Source organism: Notamacropus eugenii, chromosome 5 (assembly GCF_028372415.1).
Source record: "Notamacropus eugenii isolate mMacEug1 chromosome 5, mMacEug1.pri_v2, whole genome shotgun sequence".
Classification (NCBI taxonomy): Eukaryota; Metazoa; Chordata; class Mammalia; order Diprotodontia; family Macropodidae; genus Notamacropus; species Notamacropus eugenii.
The window spans coordinates 212,158,420-212,176,417 of NC_092876.1; the positions used below are offsets into that span (position 1 = coordinate 212,158,420).

General features: G+C 36.4%; 1 protein-coding gene and 1 pseudogene across 3 annotated transcripts in view; one reads left to right on the forward strand and one right to left on the reverse strand.

Moving 5' to 3' along the window:
• GALNT13 (polypeptide N-acetylgalactosaminyltransferase 13) overlaps positions 1 to 17,998 on the forward strand; it is an 800,956-nt gene that overhangs the window by 606,247 nt on the left and 176,711 nt on the right. The gene's annotated exons all lie outside the window — the stretch shown is intronic.
• LOC140503210 (large ribosomal subunit protein eL8 pseudogene) lies at positions 13,993 to 17,552 on the reverse strand (annotated as a pseudogene).

Genomic DNA, 17,998 nt, shown 5'->3' on the forward strand with positions numbered 1-17,998 from the left:
ACTTTTGAGGTTTTTAGAATTTCCAATTTGATACTCAGTTGGAGATTTTTAATTTGTTTTTTTTTAGTTGTTTTGGTTTTATGCCCAATCATTGATCTATTCTTTCTCTATTTTATTGATATAAGAATTTAGAGACATAAAATTTCCCTTAAAACCGCTTTGACTGCATCTCATAAATTTTGATATGTTGTCTCATTGCTGTCGTTTTTAATGAAATCATTGTCTCTATATTTTTTCTTTGATCCACTGTTCTTTGGGATTGGATTATTCTGTAAATAATTTTTAATCTATCTTTCTACTGCCCTTTATTGAATTTAATTTTATTACACTATGACCTGAGGAGGCTGCATTTATTTTTTCTGCTTTTCTGAATTTCATTTTGAGGTTTTTATCCCCTAATTTGTGGTCAACTTTTGTGTAGATTGAGATGTATTGCTGAGAAAAAGGAATATTTGTTTTCTGTATCCATTCAGGTTTCTCCCGTGGTTTGTCATATCTAACTTTCTCTATTCATGTCCTTAACGTCTTTCTTATTTATTTTGTGGTTGAATTAATCTAGTTTTGAGAGGGGAAAGTTCAGTTATCCCACTAGTATAGTTTTACTGTCTATTTCCTCATGTAACTACTTAACATCTTTAAGAATGTATTGCATAGATGGTTGGTACTGATATTATTTCATTGTCTATGACACATTTTAGCAAGTTGTAATTTGCTTCCTTATTTCTTCTCATTAGATCTATTTTTTTGCTTCTGCTTTGATCATGATTGCTACCCCTGTTTTTTTTTTTTTTTTTACTTCAACTGAAGCTTAATAGATTTTTCTCAAGTCACTTATCTTTACTCTGTGTCTCTCTGCTTTGAATGTGATTCTGTAAACAACATGTCATAGGATTCTGGTTTTTAATCCACTCTGCAATCCATTTCTATTTTATGGGAGAGTTTATCTCATTCACATTCATATTTATCATTACTAGATATTTCCCTTCATCTTATTTCCCTCTCTGTTTATTCTTCTCTCTTTCTGTTCACCCTTTACCTCCTCACCAGTGTTTTGCTTCTGGTCACTGCCTCCCCTAATCTGCCCCCCTGTCAATTATTTCTCACCCCTTAATCAGCCACTACCGTCATACTTCTCTGTAGGGTAAAATAATTTCTCTTCCCAACTGATTATGTAATGCTATTCTTTTTTTGAGCCAATCCCAATGAGAATAAGGTTCAAGCATTTCTGACTACCAACCTTACCACTGTCCCCTCCACTGTAATGTCTTTCATATCTCTACCCCATTTTATCTCTCCTTTCCTTCTGCTTCCAAGGAAATCTTCTGTCACCCCTTATTTTAATGTTCTCCCTTCAAAATCACTTATGCCTGCACCTCTGTCTATGTATGCTCTTTCCAATTCCACTAATAGCAATAGAATTCTTAAGAATTACAAATACCATTCTCCCCAGAAAGCATATAAACAGTTTAACCTTATTAAATCCCCTATGTTTTCTCTTTCATCTTTTAAACCTTTTCATGCTTCTCTTGAGTTTTGTATTTGAATGTTAATATTTTTTTCAGCAGGAAAACTTGAAAGCCTTCTGTTTCATCCCAATCCCATCACCTTGAAGTATGATGCTGAGTTTTTTTGTATAGGTGGTTCTTTATTATAATCCCAGCTTCTTTGCCTTGCATAATATTATATTCCATGATCTCTGATTCTTTAATGTTGTGACTGCTAAGTCCTGTGTATTCCTTACTGTGTAATTGCCAAGCCTAGAGGCCTGTGTGGGCTACCCGAGTCTTTCTTACCTCACCTCCCGAGGTCTTCGGTTGGCCAAAACCGGATACACATATGAGAGAAAGGACATTCCAGAGTCGAACAAGGGTTGAGCTTTATTTCAGGGTCTAGTTACAAGTGCAGGGGAGTCTTCCTTAGAAGGAAGAGGGGGAGATTTCCTAAGGAGGCTAAGCTCTTAAGGGGTTGGAAGTAGAAGTACAAGCGGGGAGAGAGGGGGAGGGGAGAGAGAAAAGAAGAGAAGCGGAGCCTACTGTCCTCTTGGCTCCTCACCTGCTAAGAGCACTTTCAGGCTTCCTCAATCCTACTTAACCTTCAGCCACACAGTTTGCATCTCAATACCGTGCTGTTAGATAACAATAGTGTGCCCAGATCCGGGACGACCTCGAGGGCAGGGAGACTCCATCCATCACGTATCTCCCAGGGAGAGGCGGAAATACCCGAGCTAGCCGAGCTAGCTCAGTCTGACCTTCTCGAATCCCCGCTGTTCATGGAGGGCCTCGTAAGACTCTAAGATTTAGAAGTCCCACTTTTACCTGCCCGAGACCTTCCACACGGAATTGAGCTTCCAATCCTCACATGTAATATCCTCACTGATATTTGAATTGTTTCTTTCTGGCTGCTTGCAGTATCTTCTCTTTGACCTGGAAGTTTTGGAATTTGACTATAATGATTCTGGGAGTTCTCATTTTAATATCTCTTTCTGGAATGGATCAGTGGATTCTTTCAATGTCTATTTTACCCTCTGATTCTAGGATGCCAGAGCAATTTTCTTTGATAATTTCTCAGAATATGATATCCAGGCCCCTCTCTTCCTCATGGCTTTCAACTAATGCAAGAATTCTTAAATGATCTCTCCTGCATGTCAGTAGTTTTTCCAGTGAGGCATTTTTCATTTTCTTCTATTTTTGTATTCTTTTGACTTTATTTGCTTGATTCTTGATGTCTCATAGAGCCATTACCATCTATTTGTCCAATTCTAATTTTTAAGAAGTTATATTCTTCAATTAGCTTTGTAACCTCTTTTATTCCCATTTGACCAATTCTACTTTTTGCCTTCAGTAAATCTTTGTATATAGTTTTACAATTCTGTGCCCCCTTTATCATGCCATTTACTTTTTTTGTGACTCTCTTGTATCACTCTAATTTCTTTTCCCAATTTTTCTTCAACTCTCTTAACTGGTTTTTAAACTCCTTTTTGAGCTCTTCCAGGAATTTCTTTTGGGCTTGAGGCCAATTCTCCATTTTATTTGGGGCTTTGCATGCAGACATTTTAATATTTTTGTTTTCTTCTGAGTTTGTATCTTGATCTTCTGTTTAGCTGTAATAATTTTTTATGGTCAGTTTTTCTTCTACTTGTTTATTTGTTTGTTCCAGTCTATTTTGTTACTTTTAAAGCTGAGTTCAGCTCCTAAGGTGGAAGGGGCACTGTCCCAAGCTTCTGGTGCTGGACACTAGAGACCCTGGCTGTGTGCCTGGTGCTGCCCTGAGGCCCATGGGGGTCTCACAAACTGCACCAGGGTTGTGCAGGTCAGGCCACTGCACTAGTGATATGCTGAGGCAAAAATGTGGTGGAGGTAATTGCTGGTACATGGTGCCTCTGGCATCTGGTGATTTACCTGGTGATGAGATGAGGAATATGGAGAGAGATCTGGTGCTGGCATCAGCCTATTTGCTAGTTCTGTGTTGATACATGTGGGTGATTTAATGCTGGGATCTACTCGTTCTTGGCCTACTACTGTGCTGAGTCACATGAGGGTGGGAGTATGTGCTCATATCTGCCTGTTCCCCTGGTGCTACACTGAAGCACATGTTCTAGTCTTTTGCTAGCATCTGCCTATTCATCTGATGCTGCACTAGAGCTCAGGGCCTTCTGATGACTTGTTGAGGCAAGGCCTGCTACTGGCTAACTGAGATAGTTCCTGCTCTGCACTGTGCTCCCATTTTGCCTGAGACAGACCTTTCTTGCTTACCTTCTAAGTTGTCTTAGGCTAGAAAGTGGTTTCACACCATGTTTTTGTTAGTTCTACCATTCTAGAATTTTGGGGGGTACTATTTTATAGTTGTTTGGAGGTGAATATGAAAGAGTTCAGGTAATTTTCTGCTTACTCTGCCATCTTGGTTCTTTGAAGTCCAAAATTTATAAAGTTTTAAAAGTAAATTGCTCTCCAATATCCCAACTCAATAGTTATTTATCAGTTGTTTCAGTTATTCCTGATTCTTTGTGACACCATATGGGGAATTATTTGCAAAAATGCTGGAGTAGTTTGACATATCCTTCTCTAGCTCATTTTATAGATGAAGAACTAAGGCAAACAGAGTGTGTGTGACCAGAGGCACACAACTAGTCAGTGTTTGAGGTGAGATTTGAACTCAAGAAAATGAATCTTCCTGACTTTAGGCCCAGAGCTCTATCCACCAAGCCATCTACCTGCCCTATTCTTTCTAATTCCAATTTTTAAAATTCCTTTGTTTCTTCTGAGACAGGGGAGATTAGCTTTAGAATTTTTTTTTAATTTCTACATATAATTTTTAATTTTTAAAATTTTTAATTTTTAAAATTCCTTTGTTTCTTCTGAAACAGGGGAGATTAGCTTTAGAAATTTTTTCCCTAGAACAGCAAGACATCCAAAAACCCATGGACTACCAGAAAATATATCTTCCATGCTTATCTTTATTGTCTGTAAATCACAACATATCAGTACACTAAGCATCAGGATTTTACTACTTTAAATAGTGAGAACACCATCCCCTTTGCTCCCAAAGCATCCCAATTATTATTGATTTTTTATCATTATATTTTCTGTTGCATCTAGCAAATATTATTTTCTAAGGGAGCTATATTATATGTGTTTAATTTCAAAAGCAGCTAGGTGGCACAGTGGAAAGAGTGCTGGACCTGCAGTCAGAAAGACTCATATTTCTGAATTTAAATCTAACATCTGACACTTATTGACTATGTGACCCTGGGCAAGTCATTTTTTGCTTCAAGTTTCCTCATCTGTAAAATGAGCTGGAGAAGGGTATGGCAAGCCATTTCAATATCTTTGCCAAGGAACCCCCAAATGGAGTTATGAAGAATCAGAAGTGAATAAAAAATGATTTACTAAGACTAATTTCATTTATATATATTAACAACTTAATGCATTCTTGTTCAAATGTCTTTACTTTTTATCTTTAAATACATAATTTTCTCTGTAGGAATGTCAAGCCAAATTCCTTTCCTTATGGAGGATTCGTGTAAAGGCTAATCTCAATATTTTTTCACCCTAAGACATGTCACTATTTTTGTCTACAAGAGTATCAGAAGAAGTGTATTCATATTTAAGTTAAGTTTTTATAAGGCATCATTTAATAATTTTAATTCCTTATAAAAACTCAATTCCTTAGTGGCAGAGTCACATAAATACTATTTTTAAACTCTTCCCAACAACTATGCAAAAGCTGTAAAGTCTTAGGGAAAATAGCTTTAATGAGCCTAGGACTCCCTAAACCTCATTGTCCCACTTCCCTGTAACTATTCTTTGTAACCAGCCATAGTGATGTCTCCCACCATGTTATTTTATGAATGACTATGATTAATTTAATAAGGAACTAGCATCTTTGCCATTATGAGAATGTTATCAATAAGTCACAAAAACTATGCCCCAATTTGTGGTTGTTGTTTCTTTCATGTTGCATACCATGTCTAGACCACAGCAATTCATTTAACTGAAACCTATCCCTTTGTCTATGCAATGTGAAAACCTGGAAACATTCATTCTATGGCTTACAGAAGTGTTTTAGTGAATCACAGCAAATTATTCTAGCCTTGTTCTTCAGTTTCAGACAACTCTACCATGATCACATTGTCTAAAAAATGAAACAGAAGAGGATCCTGATGACCTTCTTAGTTCTCTCCGATAAAAATTCCTCGACATTTTGCTTCTCATCTCCTTCCATTTATTTGCAAGAAACTTAGAAAAGCATACTTTATTTTGACTCAGAGATCATTTACGCTTATTCCTAAAGCATATTGGGCATTCTCACTGTGTTTCCTTTAAATGTAAGCAAAATCACTGAACAATAAATAATTATTTCACTTCTTCATTGATTGTTTAGTGCATATTGATGCTTATAGATGCACTGATTTGTACTAGCCTAGCAGCAGATGGGTATGGAAGAGGTTTACTCATAATCAATGGGAATTAGATTACTGCTCTCAAATAAAATTGATAATAAGATAGGATTTTTTTTCTCTTAAAGCTAATGAAATTGAATACTATGTGAGGCAACAAATTAAGGTGACCCGATTTAATATTTATACTTAAAGTTAAAAGCTAACAAAAGCAAAACTTTGTAATTTTCTTTGCTTAAGTAAAAATTCCACATGAACTTACCATGACATGTTTGTTTACCTGTTATCTGAATGTTTGTTAATCTCAAAAAAAAGCAAAGAAAAAAGAAATTGTCCTGCCAAGAAATACAGTGAAATGGAAAAATTGAGAGTGTCCTTTTAAATCAGGCAATACTGAAAATAACTGACTTAGAGGCCTTTTATGCATGAATGCATGAAGATATATGTGTGTCTATGTGTATGTATACATGTATATTTATGAATATGTATGTGTGTGTATACACACACAATATACGTATATACCTATATATACATTTGTTTAAGCACTGAACTTGTTTTGATATGAGGCTGATGATGGTATGGCTTATAAAAAAATTAAAATCTATTTCCTTGTAAATTTCAATTACTTGTCACATAAAAAGGAGCAGCACAGATAGAATCCTGGGCTTGGATTAAGCATAGCTGAGTCTCAGATTCTGCCTTCACAGTGAATAGCTATAACACCTCTATGTACCATCGGCTTCTCCTTAAGGTTTGTTTATTAACTCGTAGTTGGGTCATAATCTCAAATGGAAAGATTTTCCACATAGTCCCCATTAGTTTTCTAATGTAAAGAAAGCATAGCTCTTTCATGTATGATATAAAACAACAAGAATACTGTATATGTAGTGTATTTCTTTTGTTCAGCTTTATATATTATGAAATTTCCAGCTCCTTCTTCCTATTTCTGGAAAGAAACACAACAATTATACCTGTTCCTGGAAGCAGAGGAGATGAGGATCCTCTCTGCCTTCTCCTCTACTATGCTGGGCTCCATCAGGCTAGACAAGTACATACATGCATAGGCTATACTTCTCAAAAGGACAGACTTTATGATGAATTTTAACCCTTCACTTTGGTGACTAAATGCATCAGTGATATTAAGCAATGACTTTTTTTTCTCATCATCTACTATGTCAATATTTTATCCATTCAAAAGCTTATCACTTAACACATCATTGGCCTCACATTTGCCACAACATCTTCATCCATCTATGTTCTATTGCCCCTACATAGAGGGCTTGAATTATGTCTTTTTATGTGCAGATCTTTCAATGGTAAAACAGAAACCTAATGATATCACTTGCTTTTTGATTCTGAGAAAATCATCATAGAATTAGGAACTCTATGATATACCTGTATGATACATAGCATTTATATGGCACTTTAAGGTTTGAAAAGTGCTTTACAAAATTTTATCTCATTTTATTCTAACTATAGCTTATGTGGTATGACTATTATCCCCATTTTATAGAAGAGGAAACTAAGACAGATAGAGGTCACGTAACTTCCCCAGGATCACAGCTAGTAACTGACTGAGGCCCGAATTTACTGCATTTCTATATGTTATTTTGCTTCTTCCTCTCCTCAGTCCAAATCAAAATTGTTCTTCATTTATTGAGTAAATGTTTGCTATTTGTTTCAGAATTATTTATTTAAAATATATAATACTTGTGAGAAAAGCATCCACATTCTTGTGAGAAAATCAGCAGATATAGCATAAATGATCATGCACTTAGATTGTGATCTGCTTTGGTAAGAGGGACTCAAAAAGGGAGTTATTAATGATTCAATATCAATATTGCAAGAAGTCTCCAATGAGGCACCCTAGGGACCGGTGATGTTTAGCATTGTGATCAGTAACTGATAAAGGCATATATCCTCATCAAGTTTTCAGATAATACATATCAGGGAAGTATTAATATACTTGATGAAAGAGTCAGAATCAAAAAGAATCTTGACATAGTGGAACATTGGGCTCAAACTAATAAAATGAAATTATAGGAATAAGTGCAAAGTTTTGTGCTTTTGTACAAAAACAGTACCCTTCATAAGAGTAAAATGGAAAAAGCAGATATAGTCAGTGTGTGCTATGGAAAAGATTTGAGGGCTTTAATGGACTGCAAATTCAATATTTAATCATTTTTTTTCAGTCAGACTTGACTCTATGTGACCCCATGTGGAGTTTTCTTGACAGAGATCCTTGAGTAATTTGCCTTTTTCCTTCTCTGGCTCATTTACAGATAAAGAAACTGAGGCACACAAAGTTAGGTGACTTGCCCAGGATCACACAGCTAGTAAGAGTCTGTCTAAATTTGAATTTACATCATCCTGACTCCAGGCTGGGCACTCTGTTCCCTGAACAACCCAGCTGCCCAGACAATCAATATGAGTTAGCAATGTGCTGTGACAGCCAAAAAAAAAAATACTGTCTACTAAGAATATTTAAGGAGGACATATTTGCCAGCAATGGGGAGGTTCTTTTCTCATATTTACCTGAAAAAATTGTTCAATTCTGGTCAATACAGAGAAGCAGCAATGTATAATGAATAAAGAACTGGTCTTGAAGTAAAAAAAAAAAAAAAGATTAAATTCCTGCTTCCAGAAACTACTGGTTGTGAAACCATGTGCAAGTCAATTAATCTCTGAGTGCTTTCAGGAATTGTTTTACCTGATAAGAAGAGGTTTGAACACTACATTAACAGGCAAAGTTTCCTCATCTGGGAGTTCTTTATGGCACTGAAATCTTAGGTCTAACACTATTCCCTATTCCTAATATCCTTGCCCCTATCTCTACTTTGACACCCCCCCCCCCCAATTAAAAAGATATTGATAAAATGGAAAGTGTTGAAAGGAGGAAAACCAAGATGGTGGTCAGCTTGAACTCATGACCTGTAGGGATCAGTTATGGAAACTTAGCATGGATAGCTTGGAGAAAGGAAGACTCAACAGAGAAATAAAAGTATCTTCAAGTATCAGAATGGCCATCATGTGAAGAAGGGTTTACTTGTTCCCTTTGGCCCTAGAATTCAGAAACAAAAGCAATGCAAGGAAGTTGCAAAAGGAAAATCTAGGCTTGGTGTCAGGAAACACTTCCTAATTATTCACACTGACCAAAACTGCAGTAAGCTTCCTCAAGATGCGATGAAACTCCCTTCTTTGGAGGTGCTCAGACAGAGACATGATAACCACATGAAGGCTATTTTACAGTGGAAATACTTTTTGGTTAAGAGTTGGAATATATGGGTGCCAAGGGGTCTTCTAATTCACAAATTTTGTGGTATTGTGTGATTCGATATTGAGTTTCTTGCTATCTCCTACGTTATCTTATACCCCAATTGATTGACAAAGAAGTTCTAATGTACTCATTGCTATTTTGCATTAGCATTTAGAAATTTTAGCACACTGCAATGGTGAATTGAATCTCTACAGGAATTGGCCAATGTTTGAAATAAAATGTGTATTACATTTTAAATTTTAAGATTTACTCTTTTTGTGAACTTACAAAAAGTTATTTGACTTCTTTCTTGTCAGCAAAAAGAGAATGTCAGACTAATTAACTTTCTGTTCCCTTTAAGCTCAAAAATCCATGATCCTGTGATCTTAATTTGTGTACTATTACATTTCTACATCTTCTGACATATTGCAACAATGAAAGAAAATTAAATTCCTTTCCAAACATGAATGAACTGAATAACGTAGAGCAACAAGATGCTTTGGGAAGGTTAGCTTTATGGTGTGGAATTGAAAACAAGATAGATCCTTTGTTGAGTTTTATTTTGCTTTTTAAACCGAAGGCATTTTAGCATAAATAAAGGAGACAAGGACCAAAGTTAAATAGAAATGTTGAATTGGTGCCCAAGGCCTATGCTTTCTACATCCTATTTATACAATTGTATTTTTAAGTCAATATCTTCATTCAGTCAGGAAAATAGCACACTCATGGTTTATTACATCAGCAAAGGAATCACAGGACAATGGATTGGTATCAAAGTTTAAATCCCTTTCTAGGCATCAAACCAAACTATTTTTCTAAAATTGAAAAAGATATCTTAGTTATTTGCCTTTCAATAATTATACAATTCATTTTCCTGAGGTAGTGAGTAGTTAAAATTCACAATATGTGAATAAAAAAATAAATACATTAAAATATAGAGAAATTCATGCAGGAAATATAGTATAAATTATACAATGAAAACTTTCAAGTAAGTAGGGAAATAGGAACTTATTCCTAAAGAAATCAAGATGATGATGATTATGATAAGACAAATCTAATGCATTAAAGTTTATAAAGTACCCAATATATACTATCTAAATTCACCTTTGGGCCAGCTCAGTGGTGCAGTAGATAGAATACCATGTCTGCAGTCAGGAAGACTCATCTTCATGAATTCGAATCTGGCTTCTCACTGTGTGACCCTGGGCAAGTCACTTAACCCTCTTTGCCCCACTTTCCTCATCTTTAAAATGAGCCAGAGGAAGAAAGAGGCAAACCACACGATGTTCTCTGCCAAGAAAACCCCAAATGTTGTCACAAATAGTTGGACACAACTGAAAAATGACTGAATAACAATAGTTTCATCTTCATAATGACCTTACAAATTAGATGTTATTTTGATCTTCATTTTATAGATGAGATAACTAAGGGACAGAAAGGTTAAGTGGTAATTACCAATTGTATGACTGGGTCACAGTTTGAACTCAGATATACTGCCAGGGCAGCATTCAGGATACCATTATGTAAAGCAATCAATAAATTGCTATGTGGAAATAATTACAAGGACTACATATTATTTTTTCCATCTATCTACCTACTTATTGTGAGCCAAAACACTAACTAGACTTTAGCTGAATTAAGAGAATTAGCTTTAGAAATAAAGAGGTGGAATAATCTCCCAATACTCTTCCCTGATAAGACAAAATCTGGAACACTGTACTCATGTTCTGGTGGACATTGAAAGAACTATTTAATTTTTCAGTTTGGCCACAGAAAGCAAGAGCAAGAACAAGGAAAAAAAGTTACTGAAAGGAAAATTTAGGCTTGATATCCCCCCCAAAAAAATAATAACACTAATACTATACAATAAAATACATTTCAGAAAGTTCCAAGCAGAGTTCTCCATAAGTAAAATGGGCTGACTCTGGAAGTAGCAGGTTCCCTCTCATTGGAGGCCCTCAGTCAGTGGTTATATGACAACTTATGTTGTATATAATAGCACACATTCTTTTCATGGTGTGAGTTGGATAAGATGACCACTGAGGTTCCTTCCCATTGTAATGTTCTGTGATTTTGTAATACTCCTTTCCATCAATGAGGTTACTATACATTATAATACAATCTATGACTGTATGTGTGTACATACAGCATATAAGAAGAGAAATAAATGCAAATTATATTTATACAAAGTGATCAACTGTTTTAGTAACTCTGTTTAGGTATAAATAGCAACAATGCTTTTTTTGGCAAGGACCACGTATACTTTAATCATGTAACTTCATAAAAATTGCAGTATCACTTCTCAATTTAGCAATTTTGATAAATTTTGACTTTGGGTAGATGTAGCAGTTAGCAGATACCAGTAATTCTTCTTGAATGTTATAAAACCTGTGGAAAGTTATGCCAGGATTTTAGAATATGCCAAATTGTCATTAGAAGCACCTTCATTACTCTTAGTGATGGTCATTTTGTAAGCAATAGTTTTTTCACATGAGATTGTGCTAAATAGTATAATAGCTCTGGACCCCCTAAAATAGGGAAGAATACACTCTCAAACTAAAATGTAAATTTGGAGTTTGAATTTATGTGCACAGACTGGGGAAGCTGTACTCAGCAAGCACCCAAATAGGTTTTCAACCTATTTTAGATGCAATATGTTAAGGTTAAAGAATACCAAAAATTATTATAAAGAGATGTGTCCCTGCCTTTGAAGAATTATAACTTGGAGTGCATTTCATACAAAATAACAGAATGTTTAGTGAAAATTGGCTTGTGTAAATTAAATTAAAATAGATTGGATATGTTTGAGATTACTCCCATAACTTTGATTTTGGTGTCAGGTTTTTCTCTTAAATCTGACTCATACAAACTATGAGTTGAAGATGCTTAGTCAATTTTAAAAAGAAAAATCTTTTCATTGTCTGTTTCTTGATCTTTCTGCTTCTCTTGTCTTTCTCTTTAGTTCCGTGTCTTTATCTGTCTTTTTGTCTCTCACTTTTTCTCTCTCTCTTTCTCCCTACATTCATGAACAAGATTTTTCTACAAGACAAAACAAAACATAAAGACATCAAATAAGATTGCATTGACCCACAGTGAATCCCTTGGATAAAATGAAGAACATTCTGAAGGATATCTTAGGATATATTGCTATTTTCAGTAGGTAATGGCAAATGTCCTCTAGAAGGAACTCCTCCTTTGCAATCAAATCCTGCAGAAGAATAGTAATACCCCTTGATCACCCTTTCCTTCACCCCACAAAACACACACACACGCGAGAAAACTAATCATATTTTGGGTGGTAGTGAAGACTTTTTCTACCATTAAGGATAAACCTGTTGAATAGTTTAAGTAATTATTCTTAATTAACAACATATTTTCCCAATGTTGTTCATTTAACAAAGATGTAGTTTTTTTGAGGGAATGTAGTTGATATATCAAAGCCAATGAGATAATTAAGCCATATCATTTCCTTATCCTCACTTCAAAAAAATGTTTTTAGTCAGCAATAACCAGTTAATTTAAACTTTATATCTGATCTGTTAACTTGGGCTGTATCCACTACTTTTGAGAGTGATTTTTAATATTTCTTGTATGAATAGAGACAATCTGGCATAAAAGATTTTACTATATTTTTATATTCATCTTTATGGAATGGGAGACTGGGAATGACCAATAAGAGCTTGGTCTTTAGAAGAGTGTATGGCATGCTCTATTGATTCAATCTCTATGTGAACTTCAAAGCTTTGGCAATAATTATTTCTGTTTTGCTTACCACTGAAAAAGAGGAACTTTTTGATTAGCTGATAACCTGAAAGTAAGAATGTTTATAAAAGGCCCTAACTAGGTGACTCAGATCCTTTTCTGATCCACTTGTATTCAAATGAGGATTATTGTAAACTCCAGGGAATGGGGGGCAGGGTAGAGGCCTTAGGTCTTCCCACCCAAACCTGCCAATATGTGACCCATGAGAACATGGCCATGCCATTTCACTGCTTCTGTCCCTGTTGGTTGGATTCTTTACTAACATCAGTTTGAACAATACCGATATAGACTGCAGTCTTGTAAGTTTCAAAAGAACAAGGAAAGGGATCCTCTAGAAGTCAGAGAGCCAAAGTCCCTAATTGATTTTGAAATCAGCCAAGCCTAGAGAGAAGCAAAGTTCCAAGAAATCAAAAATATGAATATTGATCAGCAAATCACCAACATTTTAGTGAGGCAAATCAATACTTCTCATACAAGCTGCAATATCAATATTTGCAAAGGATTTATAATATAACAGAGGTCATTTAATTAATTATATTTATATATAAATAAACATTCAAAAATGGAGAAATCTACAATATTTATCTCAAAAGAAACTGGTTTGGCTTGTAAAAGAAACAATTTGCAAAATATGACTATACAGTTACAGACTCAAACAAAAGAGGAAAAATATTGCCAAGCTTTCTCAAGGAGAATTTTCTCTTTCTACCTGGATATTTAAAGAACTTTTCACTTGAATAAAATCAAGCAGAAAAGAGAGAGCAAGCATCCACTTAGTTCCTTTTGTGATCATACTCAGTTCTGTCTCTCCAAGCATTTGAAAAGCTGCTGTTCTTCATGTAGTAAACATTTTAGAAACAATGGCTGTGCATGCTCTAAAGTCATCCTAAAGATTTAATTAGCAAAGAATGCTTCACATGCTTATGAAGACTGAACTTTCTTTTGTTCCCTCCAGTGTCCTGTTTCTTGTCCTATACCTAAGGTCACACTTTCTAATTTTGTTGGTTTGTTTCTTTTTTGGTTTTGTTTTCATTTCATTTGTTTTTTTATTTTTATGTAGGGAAAATCAAACATACTTTTAACACAATTTGGTTGAAAGTTCCTTAGCTTTTGCCTTTTCTAGCTTGGCATTTGTGAATCACTGATTTTGGACCCAAACATTGTCACCCCAGCGACATATCTCATCATATCTGTAATTGTAATTGGTTTTGGCTGCTTCTACCAATTTAGGCAGGTTCCCTTACCTCCAGGATTAACCTGTGTGAAGGCAATGCTTATGCAGATCTTTGTGTGAACAAATGAACCAGTCTGGCTTTATCTTTGATAATATAGTAAGCAAATGCCATTTTTCAGCACAAAAGAGGTAGGAAAACCATTAGCTCAATTGCATCTACATCATGTGTAATCACTGTGAACTGTGCTTTCTTGTTTTCTTTTCTTTTTTAAATTTATTTAGTTGATTTTTAACATTGATTTCCACAAAATTTTGGGTTCCAAATTTTCATCCCATTTCTCCCCTCCCACAACCCCAAAACACCAAGCATTCTAACTGCCACTATCACCAATCTGCCCTCTCTTCTAACATCCCTCCCTTTCCTTATCCCCAGCTTTTCTTTTGTCCTGTAGGGCCAGATAACTTTCTATACCCCATTACCTGTATTTCTTATTTCCTAGTAGTGAGAACAGTACTCGAGAGTTGTTCCTAAAACTTTCAGTTCCAACTTCTCTTCATTCCTCCCTCCCCACCCATTCCCTTTGGGAAGGCAAGCAATTCAACATAGGCCATATGTGTGTAGTTTTGCAAATGACTTCCATAATAGTTGTGTTGTATAAGACTAACTATATTTCCCTCCATCCTATCCTGTCCCCCATTACTTCTATTCTCTTTTGATCCTGTTCCTCCCCATGAGTGTCGACCTCAAATTGCTCCCTCCTCCCCATGTCCTCCCTTCCATCATCCCCCCCACCCTACTTATCCCCTTGTCTCCCACTTTCCTATTTTGTAAGATAGGTTTTCATACCAAAATGAGTGTGCATTTTATTCCTTCCTTTAGTCGAACGTGATGAGAGTAAACTTCAGGTTTTTCTCTCACCTCCCCTCTTTTTCCCTCCACTAAAAAGTCTTTTGCCTGCCACTTTTATGAGAGATAATTTGCCCCATTCCATTTCTCCCTTTCTCCTCCCAATATATTTCTCTCTCACTGCTTACTTTCATTTTTTAAAGATATGGTCCCATCCTATTCCATTCACTCTGTGCTCTCTGTCTCTGTGTGTGTGTATGTGTGCATGTGTGTGTGTGTATGTAATCCCACCCACTACCCAGATACTGAAAAGTTTCAAGAGTTACAAATATTGTCTTTCCATATAGGAATGTAAACAGTTCAACCTTAGTAAGTTCCTTATGACTTCTCTTTGCTGTTTACCTTTTCATGCTTCTCTTCATTCTTGTGTTTGAAAGTCAAATTTTCTTTTCAGCTCTGGTCTTTTCATCAAGAATGCTTGAAAGTCCCCAATTTCATTGAAAGACCATGTTTTACCCTGAAGTATTATACTCAGTTTTGCTGGGTAGGTGATTCTTGGTTTTAGTCCTAGTTCTTTTGACTTCTGGAATATGATATTCCATACCCTTCGATCCCTTAATGTATAAGCTGCTAGATCTTGTATTATCCTGATTGTATTTCCACAGTACTAGAATTGTTTCTTTCTAGCTGCTTGCAATATTTTCTCCTTGACCAGGGAACTCTGGAATTTGGCCACAATGTCCCTAGGAGTTTCTCTTTTTGCATCTCTTTCAGGCAGTGATTGGTGGATTCCTTGAATACTTATTTTGCCCTCTGGTTCTAGAGTCTCAGGGCAGTTTTCCTTGATAATTTCATGAAAGATGGTGTCTAGGCTCTTTTTTTGATCATGGCTTTCAGGTAGTCCCATAATTTTTAAATTATCTCTCCTGGATCTATTTTCCAGGTCAGTTATTTTTCCAATGAGATATTTCATATTATCTTCCATTTTTTCATTCTTTTGGTTTTGTTTTGTGATTTCTTGGTTTCTCATAAAGTCATTAGCCTCCATCTGTTCCATTCTAATTTTGAAAGAACTATTTTCTTCAGTGAGCTTTTGAACTTCCTTTTCCATTTGGCTAATTCTGCTTTTGAAAGCATTCTTCTCTCATTGGCTTTTTGAGCCTCTTTTGCCAATTGAGTTAGCCTATTTTTCAAGGTGTTATTTTCTTCAGCATTTTTTTGGATCTCCTTTAGCAAGGTGTTGACCTGCTTTTCATGCTTTTCTTTCATCTCTCTCATTTCTCTTCCCAGTTTTTCCTCTACCCCTCTAACTTGATTTTCAAAATCTTTTTTGAGCTCTTCCATTGCCTGAGCCCATTGAATATTTATTTTGGATGTTTGGGATACAGAAGCCTTGATTTCTGTGTCTTTCCCTGATGGTAAGCATTGTTCCTTCTCATCTGAAAGGAAGGGAGGAGATATCTGTTCACCAAGAAAGTAACCTTCTACGGTCTTATTTTTTCCCCCCTTTTCTGGGCATCTTCCCAGCCAGTTATTTGGCTTCTGAGTGTCCTCTCCACACCCACCTCACCTCCAGATCCACCCAGCCAGCCCCTGGGGTCTGAGATTCAAATGCTGCTTCCCAGCCTCAGGGCTTTTGGTGGGGGCAGGGCTGCTATTCAGTGTGACATTAAGTTCAAGTGCTTGGGTTGGGGCAGGGCTACCACATGGGGCTCAGTTCCCTCAGGGGGTTTATATGGAGACCTTCAACAATGGATCAAGGCTCCTGCCTGCTTTGGGAGCCCCTGTCTGCTGCTGCCTCTGCTACTGCCTCCCGAGGGGTTCTGAGTTATGGGGATACCCCACTCCCCTCTCACCAGCCAAAAAGACTCTCTCACTGACCTTTGCCACCTGTGGGTGGAGGGACCTGCGAGGCTGCTGGAGTTTCCTTCCCTGAAGCCTTCTCGGATCTGCTCCCCTTGGCGCCATGTGGCCAAGGCAGGGTTGGTCTCTGTTCTGGGTCTGGTGGACGACAGACCTTTCTCATCAGGTTTTCAGGGATCTCTGGAACAGAAATCTCCTCCACTCTGTTGTTCTGTGGCTTCTGCTGCTCCAGAATTTGTTGGAAGTTCTTCTTTACAGGTATTTTATGGGCTGTGGGTTTGGAGCTAGCATATGTGTATGTCTTTCTACTTCTCCATCTTGCTTTCTTCTTTTCTTCCAGGATAGCAACAGTGTTAACATCTCCTCTGAGCACTGGTGGTCTCTTCTTAGAGACATTCCTTTATCTACACTTTTTATTCAGCCTAAGTCAGCTTTTCTTCTGCTGCTGTTTTGTCTCAGGTTTGTACTTGTGAGCCACTTCAAGCATTTAAATAGCTGTGTGATGTTCTAAAGCTTGGTGAGCTGGTTAATTGCCAGTGGCACTTTCAAGTGTTTATAAAGGTTAGACTTTTGATTCTTCAGTTTGGGTATTGAGGCCATCTGAAAAGTGCAATGAGGTTTCTTTTGAGTCTGGATGTCCTGACCAAAGTCAAAGTGCTTGTCCTACTTCTCAAAAAAGAGTATTGACAACTCTCTTGGTCTCCTAGTTCTTTGAAATAGTGGGTGCTGGAGCAACCTTCTTCCCTTTTGGCATCTTGGCTGGCAAGATAAGAAAGGACAAGTGGGTTTACTTTCTAATAATCAAAGTTTCTATTTTGCAACTTTGGGTTCATTTGGTGTATTTAATATAGTAGCAATAAAATAATAGTGTGATTATCTTAATATAAACCAGAGATACACAGAGCTTTAGTACTTGCACCATTGACTCCATCAAGTAATATATTCTTATCATATCCCAACATCCTTCCCCAAACTTTACCCTCATGAATATCTCAAAACCTTGGGATAGCTATATGGCCTATACTCACACAGAATGAGGTCACTGGTGGCAAGAAACTCTACATGTCTTTCAGAGGTCTTATAATCAACTAAACCTTCTTCCAGTGACTTTTCAGTTTGAGCAAGAATATGTCTAAAAATATGTCTATATCTAATTGAAACTTTCTTAAAATCCAAAATATCACTCCTATTTGGAATTCT